General features: G+C 39.5%; 1 protein-coding gene across 2 annotated transcripts in view; it reads right to left on the bottom strand.

Annotated features, from left to right (window-relative positions):
• MYO1D (myosin ID) overlaps positions 1 to 17,768 on the bottom strand; it is a 312,458-nt gene that overhangs the window by 68,679 nt on the left and 226,011 nt on the right. The window lies entirely within an intron of this gene.

A 17,768-nucleotide genomic window follows, 5' to 3' on the forward strand; every position in this document is an offset into this window, starting at 1 on the left:
ATTCAAAGTATACAATCTGAAAACTTTTGAGATGTGTATGTACTTGTGAAAGCATCACCACACTCAAAATATCCATCACCCCCTAAAGTTTCCTTGTGCTCCTTTGTAATCCCTTCTTCTTGCCCCTCCCCACGCATTCTCCTTCCCCAGAAACCACTGATCTGCTCCCTGTTACTATAGATTAATTTGTATTTTCTAGAGTTTTATGTAAATGGAATCATACAGTATGTACATTTTTCAGATGGGCTTCTTTCACCAAGCATTCACTTTGAAATTCATCCATGTGGTGGTGTGTATCAATAGTCATTCTTTTGCCTGCTGAGTAGGAGTCCACTGAATGGGCATACCACCATTTGTTTATCCATTCACCTGTTAATGGACATCTGGGTTGTTCCCAGTATTCAGCTGTTACAAATAAGGTAGCAATGAACATTTATGTATGAGTCTTTATGTGGCCACATGCTTTCATTTCCTTTGAGTAAATCCCTAGGAGTGGCGTGGCTGGAATATATGGTAGATACATGTTTAACTTAAAAAAAAACCTGCCAAACTGTTTCCCAAAGTGATACTATAAAGTGACAATACAAATTATCCAATTAATGCAATTATCCAAAATGGACAATATAATTATCCAAAAATTATTCAATAGTGCTTAATCCTGTCTTAAGGGGAAAGCATTCAGTCTTTCACGATTTAATATAATGTTAGCTTTAGACTTTTCATAGATGCCCTTTATCAAACTGAGCAAGTTACTTCTATTGTTAGTCTGCTGGGAGTTTTCATCAGAAATGAATGTTGGATTTTATCAAATGCTTTTTCTGCATCTATTGAGATGTCAACTCGTTTTTCCTTTTTAGTTTATTTATATGGTGAATTACATATATTGATTTTTGAATGTTACATCAACCTTGCATGCCTGGGATAAGTCTCACTTAGTCAGAATGTATTATTCATTTTATATATCGTTGGATGTGATTTTTCCTTCTATATGCTGCTGGAGTGGATATACTAAATTTTGCTTGGATTTTTTACATCTATGTTCCCAACGAATATTGGTCTGTAGTTTTCTTTTCTTGTAATATTTTTGTCTGCTTTTGGCATCAAGGTAAGACTGGCCTCGTAGAATGAGTTGGGAAGTATCTCCTTTTCGATTTTCTGGAAGAGTTTGTATAGAACTGGTATTATTTCTTCCTTAAACATATAAAATTCACCAGTGAAGCTATCTGGACTGGAGTTTTCTTTGTGGGAAAGTTTTAACTACTAATTCAATAACTTTCATGACACAGAACAATTCCCGTTATTTATTTCTTCTTGTGTGAGTTTTGGTAGTTTGTGCCTTTGAAGGAATTTGTCCATTTCATCTAAGCTGTCAAATTTATTGGCATAAAATGTTAACAATAATATTCCCTTGTTATCTTTTTAGTTTTTACAGCATCTGTACAGATGTCACCTCTCTCATTCTGATACTGGTAATTTGTGTCTTCTGTTTTTCCTCGTCATATCACTAGATGCTCATCAATTTTATTTTAGTCTCACTGATATTAGCTGTTGTTTTTCTGTTTTCTATTTCATTGATTTCAGCTCTGATTTTTGTTGTTTTCTTTCTTTGGTTCCATTTGCTCTTATTTGTCTGGTTTCTTGAAGTGGAAGCTGAAGTCACTGATTTGAGACCTCTCTTCTTTTCTATTCTACGCGTTTAGTGCTATAAATTTCTACCTAAGTATTGCTTTAGCAGCATTACGGAAATTTTGATACACTGTGTGTTTATCTCCATGAAGCTCAAAATACTTTCTATCCTTCCTTTTAATTAGCTCTTTGACCCATGGGTTACTTTGAAGTGTGTTATTTAGCTTCCAATTATTTAGGGATTTTTCAGAGATCTTTTTGTTATCGATTTATAATTTTATTTCACTATGGCAGAGATCTTGAATCCTTTATATTAATTGTGACCTGTGTCTTGGCCCAGAATATGGTCTATCTTGGCAAATATGTACTTGAAAAGAATGTATATTCTGATGTTGTTAGGCAGAATGTTCTATAAACGTTAATTAGGTCAATTCAGTTGACAGTGTTGTTCAGATCTTCTACATGCTACTTATTTTCTGTCGTCTTGTTCTACCAATTATTGAGAGAGAGGTATTGAAATTTCCAACTATAATTGTGGATTTGTTCATCTTCCCTTGCATGTCTATCAGCTTTTGCTTTATATATTTTGAAACTCTCTTATTAGGGGCATAAACATTTAGATTTGTTATGTTCGCTTCATGAATTGACCCATATTACTTTGTTAGTTACTTTTTTTTTTTTTATAATTTTATTTATTTATTTATTTTTCCCCCCAAAGCCCCAGTACATAGTTGTATGTCATAGCTGCACATCCTTCTAGTTGCTGTATGTGGGACGTGGCCTCAGCATGGCCGGAGAAGTGGTGCGTCGGTGCATGCCCGGGATCCGAACCCCAGGCCGCCAGAAGCGGAGTGCACACACTTAACCGCTAAGCCACGGGGCCGGCCCTGTTAGTTACTTTTTAAACAGACAATTATCTTTTAAATAGATTGAAATAACAAGGAAAGAATCACACACTTACCCATGTAGCTTTTCTTTCTAGTGCTCTTTATTCATTTGTGGAGATCTGTATTTCTATCAGGTACATTTTTATTCTGCCTAAAGGACTTCCTTTAACATTTTTTGCACTGTGAGTCTAATGGTAACAAGTTGTGTCAGCTTTTGCGTGCCTGAAAAGTCTTTAATTCGTCTTTGTTTTTGAAAGCTATCATTGCTTGTATAGAATTGTAGGTTGACAGTTTTTACCTTCAGTACTTTAATGATGCTAGCACTGGTGATCCAGTGGTTAAGACTCGGTGCTCTCACCACTGCGGCCTGCATTTGTTTCCTGGTCAGGGAACCATACCACCCGTCCACTGGTTGTCATACTGTGGCAGCTGCTGTGTTGCTGTGATGCTGAAAGCTATGCCAGCAGTGTTTCAGATACCAGCTGTGTGACCCATGGTGGACAGGTTTTAGTGGAGCTTCCAGACTAAGACAGACGAGGAAGAAGGACCTAGCCACCCGCTTCTGAAAAATTGGCAGTGAAAACCCTGTGAATAGCAGTGGAGCATTGTTTGATGTAGCGCCAGAAGGTGAGAGGACGTAGCAAAGAGACCAGGCAGGGCTCCGCTGTGCTCTCCACAGGGTCACTAGGAGTCAGAATCCACTTGATGGCACTAACAACAATAAACTTTAAAGATGCTGTTCCACTATTTTTCTCACTTTCACTGTCAGTGATGAGAAATGTGCTACACTCTTATCTTTATTCCTTTGTATGTAATGTGTCTTTTTCCTCTGGCTGCTTTTAAATTTTTATTTTTATCACTGGTTTTGAGCAATTCCATTGTGATATGACTTGGTGTGGTTTTCTTCATCATTTTCTGTGTGTAACTTCCAGGATCTGTGGGTTTATAAAGTTTTCATCAAAAATGGAAAATTTTCAGCACATTTTCATAATTTTCAAATTTTTTTTCTGTCTTTCCCCTTTGGTTGGGACTTCATTTACATGTATCTTAGACCTCTTGATGCTGTCCCACAGTTCACTGATAATCTGTTCCTTTTTCCAAAAATTTCTCTTTTCTTTCTGCACTCAGCATTTTGGATAGTTTCTATTGCTATGTCTTCAAGTTCACTAATCTTTACTCTGCAGTGTCTAATATGCTGTTAATCCCTTCCAGGGTATTTTCATGACAGATGTAGTTTTCACTTCTAGAAGTCTAATTTGGGTCTTTTTGATATCTTCCATGTCTTTAACTGCTTGTTTTAATACAGTGATAATAACTATTTTAATCTCCTTCTTGGCTATTTCTAACACCTGTGGCAGTTCTGGGTTAGTTTTGATTGATTTTTCTTCTCATAATGGGTTGTATTTTCCTGCTTCTCTGCAGGTTTGCTAATTTTTGATTGAATGCCAGACATTGTGAATTTTACCTACTTGAGTGCTGGATAATTTTGCATTCCTATAAATATTCCTGAGCTTTTTCTGGGTTGCAGTCAAGTTACTCAGAAATAATTTGATCCTTTTGGGTCTGGCTTTTAAACTTATTAGAGGAAACCAGAGCAGTGCTCAGTCTAGGGCCAGTTATTCCTCACTACTGAAGCAAGACCCTTCTGTGTACTGTACTTTACGCCCTGTGAATTATGAGGTTTTCCAGTCTGGCTGCTGTGAACAGGCACTACTCCCTGCTATCTCTGAGTGCCAGCCACTGCTACCTCTAATCTTTTTGATTATTCTCTGATTATACACATGCACTGATTAGTATTCACATAAGAATACTTAACAGGGACCCTTGCAGATCTCCTGTGAAGCTCTCTCCTCTGTTACTCTGCCCTGCAAACTTTAGCAACCTTGGTCTCCTAAGCCCCCAGGCTCCACTACAGTCCCCTTCCCTGTGCCATGGCCTGGATATTCTCTCAAGGCAGTAAGCTGGAGCAATTGTAGGGTTCATCTCACTTGTTTGCTGTCTCTCAAGGATCACCCTCCTTTAGTGTCTGATATCCAGTGTCTTGAAAATTATTGTTTCATATATCTGTCTTTTTTTGGTTGTATCACGTAGGAGGATAAATTTCATCCTTATTAATCCATTTTGGCTACAAGTGGAAGTCTGGCACTTTTTAAACTTAAAGATCTCCTTTGAAGTCCAGCACAAACACCACTTCTCTTTGATGAAGTTTCCCCAGGACATTTTTCCCATCTCTCACTCCTATACTCTGACCTCTATGCTTTAAGCCACTTTCTTTATATTTCTACAAGCTTATTATGAGTTATGTGTTTGTCTCCCTTGATAGACCACAAGGTTCTCGATGGCAGGAGTTGGTATTTGTATCCCTATACCTAACATGATGTCTGATATATGATTGAGCCTCAAGAAATATATATTTTTTTCTTGTTTCTATAGTGCTGGCTAACCAACACTGACTTTTTTTAATTTTTACCATCTTAACTATTTGTAAGTATACAGTTCAGTAGTGTTAAGCATATTCACACTGTTGTGAAATAGCTCTCCAGAACTTTTTCATCATGCAAATAGAAATACATTTTTTTATATGAATAAACAAATTTGGTGCAGATTTTTAATCTTACAGATAAACCATGGAACAAAAAAGGTTGATCTGCTCAAGGGTTTACAGCTAGCTGATAGTGGAATTAGGACCAGAAGCCACACTGTTTCCTGTTAAATACTCATTTCTACGAGGTCTGTTAATTCAATGCATTTGCTAAATAGAGAAGGCCAAGAATCGCTGTGCATCAAAGGAGCCTCAGATGTGGAAAACCAGAACTTACTAATTCTGAATGGCACAATTTAGCTAGGTTGGGCTTGGGTTTTTATCATTTCTCTTGGTTAGCAAGCAATATGATATCCTTTAACTAATTGTTCCCTGATTTTTTTTTCTGACAAGGAGTTCTCTGAGTCATGTAATACCATAAGGCTGCTTTCCTTTTCCATTTTATACCTAAATTTCTTTTCCCCTTATATTCTCAGTCAGATTCTTTTCCTTTTCTATGATATCTCTAAGGCCTGGTATCTTTCTCCCTAAGACCAAGATGTAACTCTTTGCTTTGTTTAGTAATGATTCTATCTTACCAAGGATGGATGCATGGATCAAGCTGATTTCTTTCCACTATGAAAATTTTATGTGAATTTACTGGTTACTGTTGCTTTGTTTTTGGAAGAAAAGATATTCTAAAATAATCTCATAACTTTTAAATATTTTTTTGGTTATAAAATTAATAATGACAATTATAGAAAATTTGACATTCTATAGTTTTTGACACAAGTTAAAAAGAAGACCAAAAATAAAAAATAGTAAATGCAAAAACCATTTTTTAAAAAACCATAAATGTCACATTGGTTATTCCTTTTGGTCTCAAATATGAAGAAAAGGAGGCTTGGAACAATTTTTCTATCTGTCAAAGAGACGCTCAAGGAAGTAACTGCAGTTACCTTTTTAAGAAAGGCTGGAGGATGGGCTTTGAATTCAACAAAACAAGTCTCTCCCCTTTATATAGAGAACCCTGGGACCTTCAGACGGTCTGGCCAGGAACGTACGCCACGTGGAAACAACTGAGCAAAACATAAGAATTTGTTTTCTGAGGCTATTTCAATGTTCTAAGCTCTAGAAAATACTATGCCCCTTTCCTTCTGAAAATTTAGGGAAGAAAACAGTATCAATTTAATCTGAAACAATGATCTCTCTCTCTCCTGATAAGTTTCTTATCTGCACCCCAGAGACTCACAGATACTAGAGTCTTGGGGACAGAAGCACCCTGAGAGGTCTTCCTATGGCACACGTGTGCAAATGACATTTTGAACCCAAAGGCAGAACTTTACATATATTTCATTTTGTGGTTTCTTCTCATTAGTCTAGCTTGTCAAGATATTTTGAATCCTGATTCTGTCATCTAGAAATACAAGTTATCCTTCCTTTGTTTGTGTTATTTGCAAATTTGGTATGTCTTTATCCAAGTCATTGTCTACAGAAAATCACTTAAAGGTTAGTTCTACTAAATTTCTTTTTTGAACTTACATTGACTTTTGTTGCTTTTTTCACGAAGTACTTGTAAATTATGACAGTTTATTTTAGAATTTTCCTGAAAATTTGTCAGGTTCAACAAGAGTTGTAATTTTTGGATCTTTGTTCCCATTGGCAAAACTAGGAAAACCTTTACCTGTCTTCAGTTTTTTGGCACAGTCTCCATTTTCCACGGCTGCTCAAAGATTACTGCGAGTGGACAGGAGTTCACATAGAATGTCTTTCAGTGTCTCAGGACGTGAGTCACTTGGCCTGGAGGTTTGAACTAACAAACCTCCAGTTGTCAATTTTCTCCTCGTTGGGCTTTACATTCCCTGATGCTTGTTGTTAGTTTCAAAGACTTATTTCTTGATGGGTAAAATGAAAACATCTATTAATATGATACCATTTTCCCTGAACAACGACGTCTGTCCCATCCTCGTGCAACCACACCGTGCTCTTCCCTCACTTTTGTTATTATTTCCTCAAGCTACAGCTCATTTATGACTTCAGTCTTCTTGACAATATTTTCACAGGCTACGGCCATTTTTTATCATTGTTTTTGGTTACCACTTTCCCTCTATCTTTTTTCCTGGTTTGTCTTAAATCAGAGCTCAGATTGCTCTAGGTTCAGCCACACTGGTTTCTTTAATTTCCTCCTCAATTTGTTATATAAAACTGTAGAGATTTCATGTGTAAGGGGAATGTTTCTTCCCTTGAGCATATTTTATTTTAGAGGGTTTAGTCATGGATTAACATTTCACATTTTCTGTCTTTTTTGAAACCTGCCTGGTAAAGTCTAGAGTTTGACTATCCTTAGACTTGCCTCATTTGTCATTACAAAATCCAAAATGATAATAATTTCCTTCCAACAGACTCAACCATCTATTATTTTCATTTCAATCGTGCATTAGACTTTTTACTTCACCCGAGGAAAAATTAAAATAATACTAGGAAGAAGAATTTAAAACATAGAGATAAGAATATGTCTCTATATGGAAAAGAAAAAATAGAATTATATCTGTTTGACAACATAGACACTGATATAGCAGTTAAAAATTCCAAATCAGGGGCTGGACTGGTGGTGTAGTGGTTAAGTTCCTGTGTTCTGCTTTGCCGGCGTTCGCAGGTTTGGATCTCAGGCATGGACCTACACACTGCTCATCAAGCCACGCTGTGGCAGTGTCCCACACACAAAAAATAGAGGAAGATTGGCACAAATGTTAGCCCAGGGACAATCTTCCTCACATACACACACAAAAAATTATTTAGGAAAAAAAAAATTCTAAATCACCCATGTCTTCAATTTTGATGCCCAGAGACTAGGAAAAAACTACAACCAACAACTGGCAGATTCTGAAGCATTTGTTTTAAAAGCTTAGATACAAAATCAGCAGAGATAAATTGGATAGAATACAACCTCACAATATCAATTTACAATGGAACATCTCTAATACCTACAGAGGAGTTTAACACCCAATATTTACAAAATTGAGATACCTGAATCTGCTAAAGAGACTCCAGTAAGACTTCAGATGCAGGTTCACTAGGTATCTTAGAAGAAATACTAAATGTTGGCAACGAAGTATCAACTATAAGTTTTACCAAGATTCAACAACAGTTGCTGTATTATTTATCAGTAGGTACCAATGTATCAAAACTGCTGATGTTTGCAAGACTTCAGTGCATTAGGTTAGGACTCTCTTGGATGCAAGGACAGAAACCCACTTCCTATTAGCTTAAGTTAGGGGAACTTATTATGAACTAGGACAATTCATTGAGGAAAAATAATTTGTCAAATGGTGAATTTGCCAAAGGATCAATCTGCTGAACGACCAATTTGCCAAATTTACCTAATTTGCATATTTAACAAAACAGCTTTTGGTTTATCCAGTTTTTACTGGGTGGAGCAGCAGGGCCTATGAGGACCCTGAACACTTAAGAGTTCTTGGGCCTTCCGACTCTCCCTCACCCTTCAGCCTTTTGGCCGCCCTGGTCGTCCCCCTCTCTGCTCCTCAGCCTCTCCTCCCCTGGCATTGGCAGCTCAGAGGCACTGGGCACACACTCCTCTCTTCACTTCTCTCCTCTTCTGTCCCAGCTACTTCCAGCTGCAGCAGTGGCGCCAGAAACAAACGGACTATTCCTTAAACTGTTGCTATGAAAATTGATCAATTAAAACTTCGTGGAAATTCTCAAAAGCTATTAATCACCATCTCAACGGAATTGTAAACTTTATAAAGAGTCAAAAGAAACAAATTTTTGGTAAATTGGTAAGCTTGGTAAATTAGATGCATTAGTCATTTGGCAAAATTCATGGAAGAATACTAAATATCAAATGGAAAATAACTGAAGGAGGATTTGAGTATTTCATATAAACTAAATTTCTTATAGGAAATGCTAAAATCTGTGGATTTTGACAATTGCTTTTTATTTTAAGATCTGGTTTGGAAAGTGGGTAGTGCCAGTTTCTAGGAAAAGCTTGGGTCTTGATGACCTGAAATGTAGGCTGCCTGTCTGTGATAGTCAATTCCCATATCTGGCATGCTATTTGGGAATAGTTATATGGACTTCTGAGTCCCTTAAGAGCACAATGCTTGTATAAAAGACAGACACGCTTGTTAGTTCTTTGGAAGTTTCTAACAAAAGGATGCCCTTCTCTAACCATTTTAAATAAACTCCAAACAACATATTTGGAAAGTGAGTACAGTCCATTTTTCTGCTAAAATTCATAAAAAAACTAAGCCAATCCAAGAGCCTTAGTTTTCTTCAACCTGAACATGCCTTAAAATGCTCTTAAGAGCCACACATTCAAGAAGAACATTCCTTGAAACCCGTTTTTGGTAACTTTGCAAATTTTTGCAAATCCAGTGAATTGGCCATTTGCCATTTGGCAAATTGACGTTTGGGGAATTTATTTTTTTATCCATTTAAAGAAACTGTGACAAAAAAAACCACATAATAAAAAATGTACCCTCCCAACAATTTCCAAGTGTACATTACAATACTGTCAACCACATGCACACTGGTGAACCGATTTCTGACAAATTGGCCTGCTTCAGATCAAACAGAATCTTAGCATCACCCAAGGTCATCCAATCTGAAGACCACACGGAGGCGGGCCCCACACTTAAGCAGACATGGGGCCTGGATGCATCAGATTCTCCTTCACCTCAAGTCTCCGCTTCTTTGTGGGTCAGCTATGCTGTTCTCTCTGAGTCCAGCTTTCTCCACCTTTGGAAACATGGTCACCCCCAGCTCCCAAGCGTTTGGAGAGGCAATGACCTACCGTAGGTCTTTTCTGGTCTGAAGCCCAACAACCTGGAGGAAGGGAAAAGTGGTGCAGTGTGGGGCAGGTGCCACCCCTGCCCTACTCAGCTCTTCCAAGAAGTAGGTTCCCACCAGGTGCCTCTGGTGGGAACCATGGAGATGTACGATAGGGAAGAGCGAGGTTCCAGAAGAAGCCGCTGCTGGACAGACCAGACAACAAATGTCCCCACACCCAAGCTCCTCCTTCCCCCATTTAGTATCACCATCATTCACTCTATCCCTTGGGAATCTTCTCTCCCTAAAAATGGCTGTAGAACGGGGTGAAGCTTCTTCAACCTCTCACTTCCTTGCTGTCTCTGAAGGCAAAAATCTAGATCCTTTTCATTTTAGGGATTTTTATTGCTAATAACTATATATTTTGGGTAGCCAAAATAACAAACAGCAGGGAAATTACAAAGGTTAAGGAGTTTTGTTATAGTAACCCTTCAAGGACTTTTGATTTCTGGTTTTATTACTAACGGTTGCCCCTGCCTTTCTAACCTCTACGTTGCTCTTTCTCCATTTAATTAATTTTTTTGTCATGTGGGGGCCATAGACTTTTATATTTCTTTCTTTTTTTTTTTTTTTGAGGAAGATCAGCCCTGCGCTAACATCTGCCAATCCTCCTCTTTTTGCTGAGGAAGACTGGCCCTGGGCTAACATCCATGCCCATCTTCCTCTACTGTATATGGGATGCCGCCACAGCACGGCTTGCCAAGCGGTGCGTCGGTGCGCGCCCGGGATCCGAACCTGCGAACCCCGGGCCAACGCAGCAGAGCGCACGCCCTTAACCGCTTGCGCCACTGGGCCGGCCCCAAGACTTATTATATTTCAACTAGTGTTCTCAAGTTCCCATTTCCCTTAAGTGGACAATTATTTTACATTCTTGAGTATCTCCAGGCTGGAAGATATGTGTCATTAGGCTTTGTCTCATTGGACAGTTGTACTATATTTTTATACTTATTTTCTCCCCCAACCTACATGATAAAGTTCAAATTCACTGGCATGGGTTTTATGAGCTCCTACTTAAGCTACTTCTCTCCACCATGCTTTTGCATATTCTGCAAATCTTGCCCCATCCCCAAGTGATAAAATTCCAGCCATCCTTGGAGACCCAGCTGGATGACCACCTGCCCTATCAGGGTTTTCCTGACTCATAGGCAAAGGGGAATTTTATCCCCATGTTTCCAAGGCTGGGCCCTCTGCCTATGGCCCCGTAACAGCACTATCAGGCAGTAGAGCGGACATGCCACCTTCCCCACAAAATTACGAGCTGATTGAGAGAAAGGACCAAATGGTCCATCTTTGTATCCCTCCCACTGCCTAGAGCCAGGCCTGCAGTGGGGGCTCAGTGAATGCAGGCTGAATGATGGTATGAAATCAGAACAGTCTTTGTTTCAGATAAAACACTTGGTTAAGCATATTATGCTTACATAAAATCCTGATTCCTACAAAGTTGATTAAGACTTGAAATAAACACATTAAGAAAGCTTTGAAAAGTCCTAATAAGTTAAAGAGTTATATCTAACAATGGAGAAAAAAATGCCAACAGACAGCACAAACCAGGGTATTATTTGCTAATCATTTGGTGAAGTCACAAATACCTCACAGGAAGATCTGCATTTTAACATATATTGTAATGTTCAGTGTCGTGGGCCTTAGAAAAGTAATATGATTACTCTAAATGTACAATATCTCCCTGCGGAGAAGCTGAAAAGATGATCAGTATTCCAGTACTTTTGGATTTACTCTTTCAACATGCAAGGCAACGATGGATATGTCATAAAGCAAATACGTATCTTTAATCTGTACAAAATCCCCAGAAAATCTCCATCATAAGAGCAGGCAAAGCTGAAGATGGCACTGTGTGTCCCTGCATGTCCTCTAAGGGGGCTTTGTCCAAGGGCAGCCGCTTCTCAAGGCAGATGGGCACAACGCAGAGGGAGAGAAATGGAAAGTCAGTGGATGGCTCACAGTCTACAGCAGCTGTTACACCTTAACGCCGTTTGATTTTGGTCCTGGCTTAGTCACACTGAAAGGCTTTTAAGATCTCTCTCTGTGTTCTTTTGTTTACAGCAGATGGGTGGGAGTATATATAAATGGGTACAGTGCATTCTGTGGAAGCCTGCTATTTGCAGGTGGGTTTCCTATCTGGAAATGGGCAGGTAGGTCCTAAATGCAAACTTCTTAGGGTAATTAAAAACCACTGCTTAGAATGAGTGATGGCTCTTTCTGGAACAAGCAGAAGTGGCAAACCGAATCCTGGTCCTGTGCGATTATCTGCCAATGCTCATCTCACATCTAATCTCCACCCCTCCTTACCCTTTCCTCTGAACCTCAGCCCATCCCCCACCGCCACCTTTCTTCACTGGGGCGGGGTGGGGGGAGGGGTTTATTTTGCACCTTACTTGGTAACAATAATTTTAAAAACACGAAGCTTTAGTGGTTTGATTTTTTTTTTTTTTAAAGCTATTTTGATTACAATGGCTTCAGCAAGATGGCCATATGAAAACATCATGCGCTCATCTTGGTCATTTTCTGTGTCAGTTCATGAAATGAACGGAGATCACCTGGGTGGCTTGCCAAGGTGCAGATTCCTGGAGATCACAATTTAGAAGGCCGGGGATGGGGCCCAGGGATGTGCCTTTTGAACAGGCACCCTCAGGTGACTCCAATGCAGATGCAGCCTACACTTTAAGGAACCCTGATATAGAAAGATGATCATTGTTTTTTCATGGCTACCTGCTATTTCACTGTATGGAAATACAATAATATATTTAACTGTGCTTATATATTTGTTTATATATTATAGTATATATAAACCGTGTTTATATATTTGATGGACTTTTATATGGTTTCTATGTTTTCAAAACTAATAACAATGCTATACCACTTGTTTCTCCTGCCTGGCACTTCTTTCTGCTTCTTTTGGGAAATGCTGGCCTCACACACCTTACCTCCAAACACTCCCACCTAGCTCTGCCTTGCCCTCTTCCAAAAAATGTTCTTCCCCCGGTCTTATTGGAGACTTCCATATTCTGAGAAGACCCACTTCTCTGGCCCAAGTGACTGCCATTGAGGGAGGCATCTTACCCATGTGGTGACAATCTTATTACTCTGTCCATAGTTATTGAATTTGCAGGAACATTTCCCTGGGATTTTTGGACAGTAGCCCAGAGAACACGACCCTTAACTCCTCACTGGTGATAAAGGTAGAAAAGGAGAGCCTGGAGGTTATTCGCAGATTTCCAGCCATGTGGGAGAAGCCATTGTGGGAGAATGAAGATGGCAAGCAAAGAGAATGGAGACGAAAGATGGAGATTGTGACAGATTTGCCTCTCTGACCATAGCTGTTCCTCTTCCAAAGAATCCCAGTAGCATACTTTCTGAGGCTTGTTTGTCAGTTAAACACAAGTGACAGCTTGGTTGGGAATATAATTCTTGGGCCCTAATCTTTTTCACTCAAAAGACTAAAGCTGTTGCTTGTTGGATTCTGGCATTTACTACTACAGAACAGAGACTGTGGCAATCCTAATTTTTGTTCCTTTGTAAGGGAATCTCACCCCACCCCCTAGTCTGTATGCTCAAATACTTTTTATATATATTTTGTTAACCTTTAAAATTAAAAAATGTCATTACGGTAACAAATCAGGCACTTTAGATCTTCAGACAAAGTGTTTTCAGCATAGGAATATTTTCTTCTAGTATGTTTTAAACTATGACATTTTATTAAATATAAGACGCCTTCTCTGTAAGATGTACCCTTATTCTGTGTATTGTTAAGAAAGATAGGATGTTGCCCATTATCACTGTAAGAATCCATCAATTATAAACCACATCCCCATTTCAGAGATGTTAAAATTTTTAAAAATGTTCTTCTTAGAATCAATGAAACACAGCCTTACTTGTGCTCAGTTTGTTTCTCTTTTTCAAGTACATCAATTATTTGAATGTAAACATTTTGTTCTCTATCCTCTATATCTGTCAACTTCTTTGTCATTGTCCTCTTCCTCTGTACACCAAGACCTTCTTAAACTTTTCTTTCACGCCAGTTCTATTTTTTGCAATACCAACTGTGTCATTCCCACATTTTAATGGTGATTTGAATTTTTAAGTATCTTTTCTTACTTCTTTTAAATAACTGAACATTTCTGTTTCTCAGCCAGCCCCTTCTTCATTTCAGTCTGTCATGTAATCTTTGGTCTGTTTATGTAGAATCTATGCTTTCTTGAGTTTTATTCAGAATACAGATAGTTTCTATAATGGGAATTTTCTGTTATAATCCTTTTCAGAAATACGCTTTTCTTTTTCTTTTAGGTCTACAGTCTACACCTTTCTCACTGCTACTGTCTTTTTTTATAGGTCTCATATCTAAGGAGACATCTATTCAGTCCTGGTGCTGGCACAAAAGCGGCATATGGATTCTCCTGGGTTCCTTCTTACAGTCCACCTGTAGTTGTAGTTAGAATCCATTTCTCAGCTTTTAAGCTAAGAGCTGGCTCATGTGCACAGCCTCCAGTTGTGCTTTTGAAGTCTTTTACTTATTTGAAGCTGCTGATCTGAGCAGGAATCCCAACATCTCACTTCCTTGTCTGTTCCTACTGACAAGGGAAGTCTGAAATTATTTCTAATTCTTTAGTTGTCAAAAAAAGTAAATGAAAAGCTGCACCCCTCAGCGTACGATGTACCCATGGCTCTTCCAGCCCACAGCTCTTTTAGTTGCTGATTTAATATCCTGAAATACCTATTCACTTCTGTCCCCAGATGTACTACATTGCTTAGAGCCGTAATCCTGGAATCAGTACAAGAAAAGAAAAAGGTACAAGAAACTGTAAAAGAGTTCTTCCTTTCTCTCATACAGAAGGAGGACTAAGCCACCATCTTCTGGTGGGCAAGACACATATCAGTGGGAAAGGGCTGGAAGTATCCTGCCGCCAGCAGGCCCCATCAGCCAGCCTCGGTGTTGGGCCATTATCTAATGGGAGCCTTCCAAGTGTCAGGCACTATTCTGAACACTAGGGGAACTACAGTGAACAACAGAAGTAAGTCCCTGTTAACATGGGACTTAGATTCTAGTTGGAATATACACAATAAAGAAATAAACAAGTAAAGATACAGTGTCAGATGGAGATGAGAGCCATGATGAAAAGCTAAGCAGGGTAGGGGGCAGGAGTGCTGAGGTGGGTGAACCGTTATTCTCTATAGGACGGTCAGGGGAACCTGATGAGGTGACCCGTGAGCAGAGGTGAATGACGTCCCTCTCAGTGGGCCTCTGGTTGAGCAACATTTCTAGTTTCCAGTACTACAGAAAGTTGGCATCTCTTTCTGTGTTTTCGTGTGTACCTCTACTGGAAGGCAGGGGAGGGTGAACTGTGGTCACTCACTGTTCTGTCACCATAAATCAGATGCCTTCAATAATCATAATTTTAAATGGCCCAAATACTCCACCAAGGAGATGGACTATAATTTAAATAACCAATTAGCTATCTACATTGTTTTCAACTATCTTTATTTTACTTATATATTTTTATTTTATTTTATTTTTTTTTTTTATTTTTTTTATTTTTTAAAGATTTTATTTATTCAGTTTTTTCCCCCCAAAGCCCCAGTAGATAGTTGTATGTCATAGGTTCACATCCTTCTAGTTGCTGTACGTGGGACTCGGCCTCACGTTGGATGGAGAAGTGGTGCCTCGGGGCGCTCCCGGGATCCGAACCCGGGCCGCCAGCATCAGAGCGCGCACACTTAACCGCTAAGCCACGGAGCCGGCCCTACTTATATATTTTTAGTTGGAACATAAACTACCATGATTAGCAGCCAGGCGTTCAAGGAAAGCCGTCTGGGAACACAGATCAAGAGCCGTGAAAACCTGTGTTCGGGGTCAGGACAGAGGAGCAGCAGAAGGTGGTGAGCAGCGGCCGTGCTGGACAGGGAGGGCCAGCAGCACAGGCTTTAAGAGGTGGCCTCACTCCTCTGTTTCCACCACCTCTGGCCAGGAGGCCTCATCTCCCCTGGCCCCTAGCCTGTACTGCCCAGGCTGCAACCAATGGCCTGGCTTACTAGTCTGAGTCTACCTGTGGTTTTCAATGTGACTTAAAAAGAACACAAGCAAACTACAACAGATAAGCAGGTCAAATGTTCAGTTAAATTCAGTAATGGTGCTCCTTTAATTAAGCAGATATTAGATACAATGCTTAGGAAGAACAAGAAGCAGGTGGCATTGACTTTTGGCTTTTATCCATAGAAACAGAGCAGGAAAAACAAGAATTTTCTACGCCCGAGATTGGGGTTATGCTGAGGTTTCCAGCATCCAGACAGGCAAATGCCTGGACAGCTGATTAGGGCAGATGGGTCCTTTGACAGCTTAATATCACAGTTTCTGGTGACTCCGTCGTTAGGGGAGCCAACGTGAGACCATCTGTTTACTAGTGGGCAGAAAAGCTCACCACCAGCAGGTAGTTGCTGCTGAGAATGAGCTACACACCAGAAGTCAAGTCAGCCATTTTCATAACCTCTGCAAAGCAAACTGGCCTGGCAAACCACCGGTACAAAACCACAGAAAAGGAAACCTCACCTTAGGTTCGTGTGACTATACAACGGGACCATATACAACAATGATATTCCAAGAGGTTTTATTTGGGTTTATTTTAAGGTAAATATTCAAATGCCATGAGATAGATCAGTCGCTTAGAAAGCTCTTTTGTTCTTTTCTAAACAGGAAAGGAAAATAACTATGAATCCAGAGTCATCTATAATATGCCTAAAAACTAGCTGCCGTCTGTTTATTATTAAAGTGAAAAAATTTTTAGATAAGTAACAATATTTATTGCAAAGGTTTACAGTGAAAAATAAATAAATCTCCCTCTTACCTTTCTCCCAGTACCCCATCTCCCCTCTCTCTCCAGAGACAAACATTGTACCCATTTCTTGCATATCTTTCCAGAAATAGTCTAGAATATACATAGTCATACCTATATGAATATATACATATAGCCTTACAACTTTTTTATCGGCTGTATTTAAAATGAACAAACGCATATTAAAGGCTCTGAGAAGTAACACAATAAAGAAACCTGTTTAACTTCATTAGCATATCCTAAACATATTTGACTTTGGGGCCCCCCTCTTCCTCCCTTGGTGTCATTTCTGACCGTGGAATACAGCCAGGATTCACTGGTACGGCTCTATCAGGTGTTTCTGGATGGCCTCTGTTCTGATGGGTCTGTGCTGGACCTGTCCTTTTTTTATTCCCATATTTTCCTTTTTTCTTCACCTGCCTTTCCTCATTTTCTTTGCTTCTTATTTTCATATGGCCTACGCACAGTTCTCTTGCTGCTTTCTTTCTGGTTGATGATTTGCTTTCAGTGGGGGCAGCTATTGGCTGAAGCGCAGCCCTTGAAGAGGTGAGGTTGTCACCCAGGGTTTCAATCCAGGTTGTGACCTCACGTCATCCTCTCCCCAAACTGCAGCGTCCTCTGCCTGAGGCCACTTCTTCCCTCAGCTGCCGGTGTCCTTTCTCTTCACCCTCCAGACGCTGGGGTCAGCATGACTTAGAAGAAGCTTCTTTAGGCCTCAGGGGGTGACCCTGTGACCATTCCTGCTCACCTGGGCGTGGTCGGCAGGTGCAGGTTTGCTTCTTATTTGTTCCTGCTCCTAGTTTACCGAAGATGTATTCTTTTTTTTTATTAGGAGTGAGTATTAAATTTTATCAAACTGTATTTTTGTCTTCTACTAAGAACTGTTATATGAATAGACCTTTCTAATGGATAGCCATCCTTGTATTCTTAGGGTATAGCCTCATTGGTCATGATGCATTATTCTTTTTAAACACTCTTGGACCAATTTTGGGTTATTTTATTTAGGATTTAAAAAAAAATCTCTGCACTCAAGTAGGACAGGAC

This window comes from Ceratotherium simum, chromosome 16 (assembly GCF_057802395.1).
Source record: "Ceratotherium simum simum isolate JZ-2026a chromosome 16, ASM5780239v1, whole genome shotgun sequence".
In the NCBI taxonomy this organism is placed as follows: Eukaryota; Metazoa; Chordata; class Mammalia; order Perissodactyla; family Rhinocerotidae; genus Ceratotherium; species Ceratotherium simum.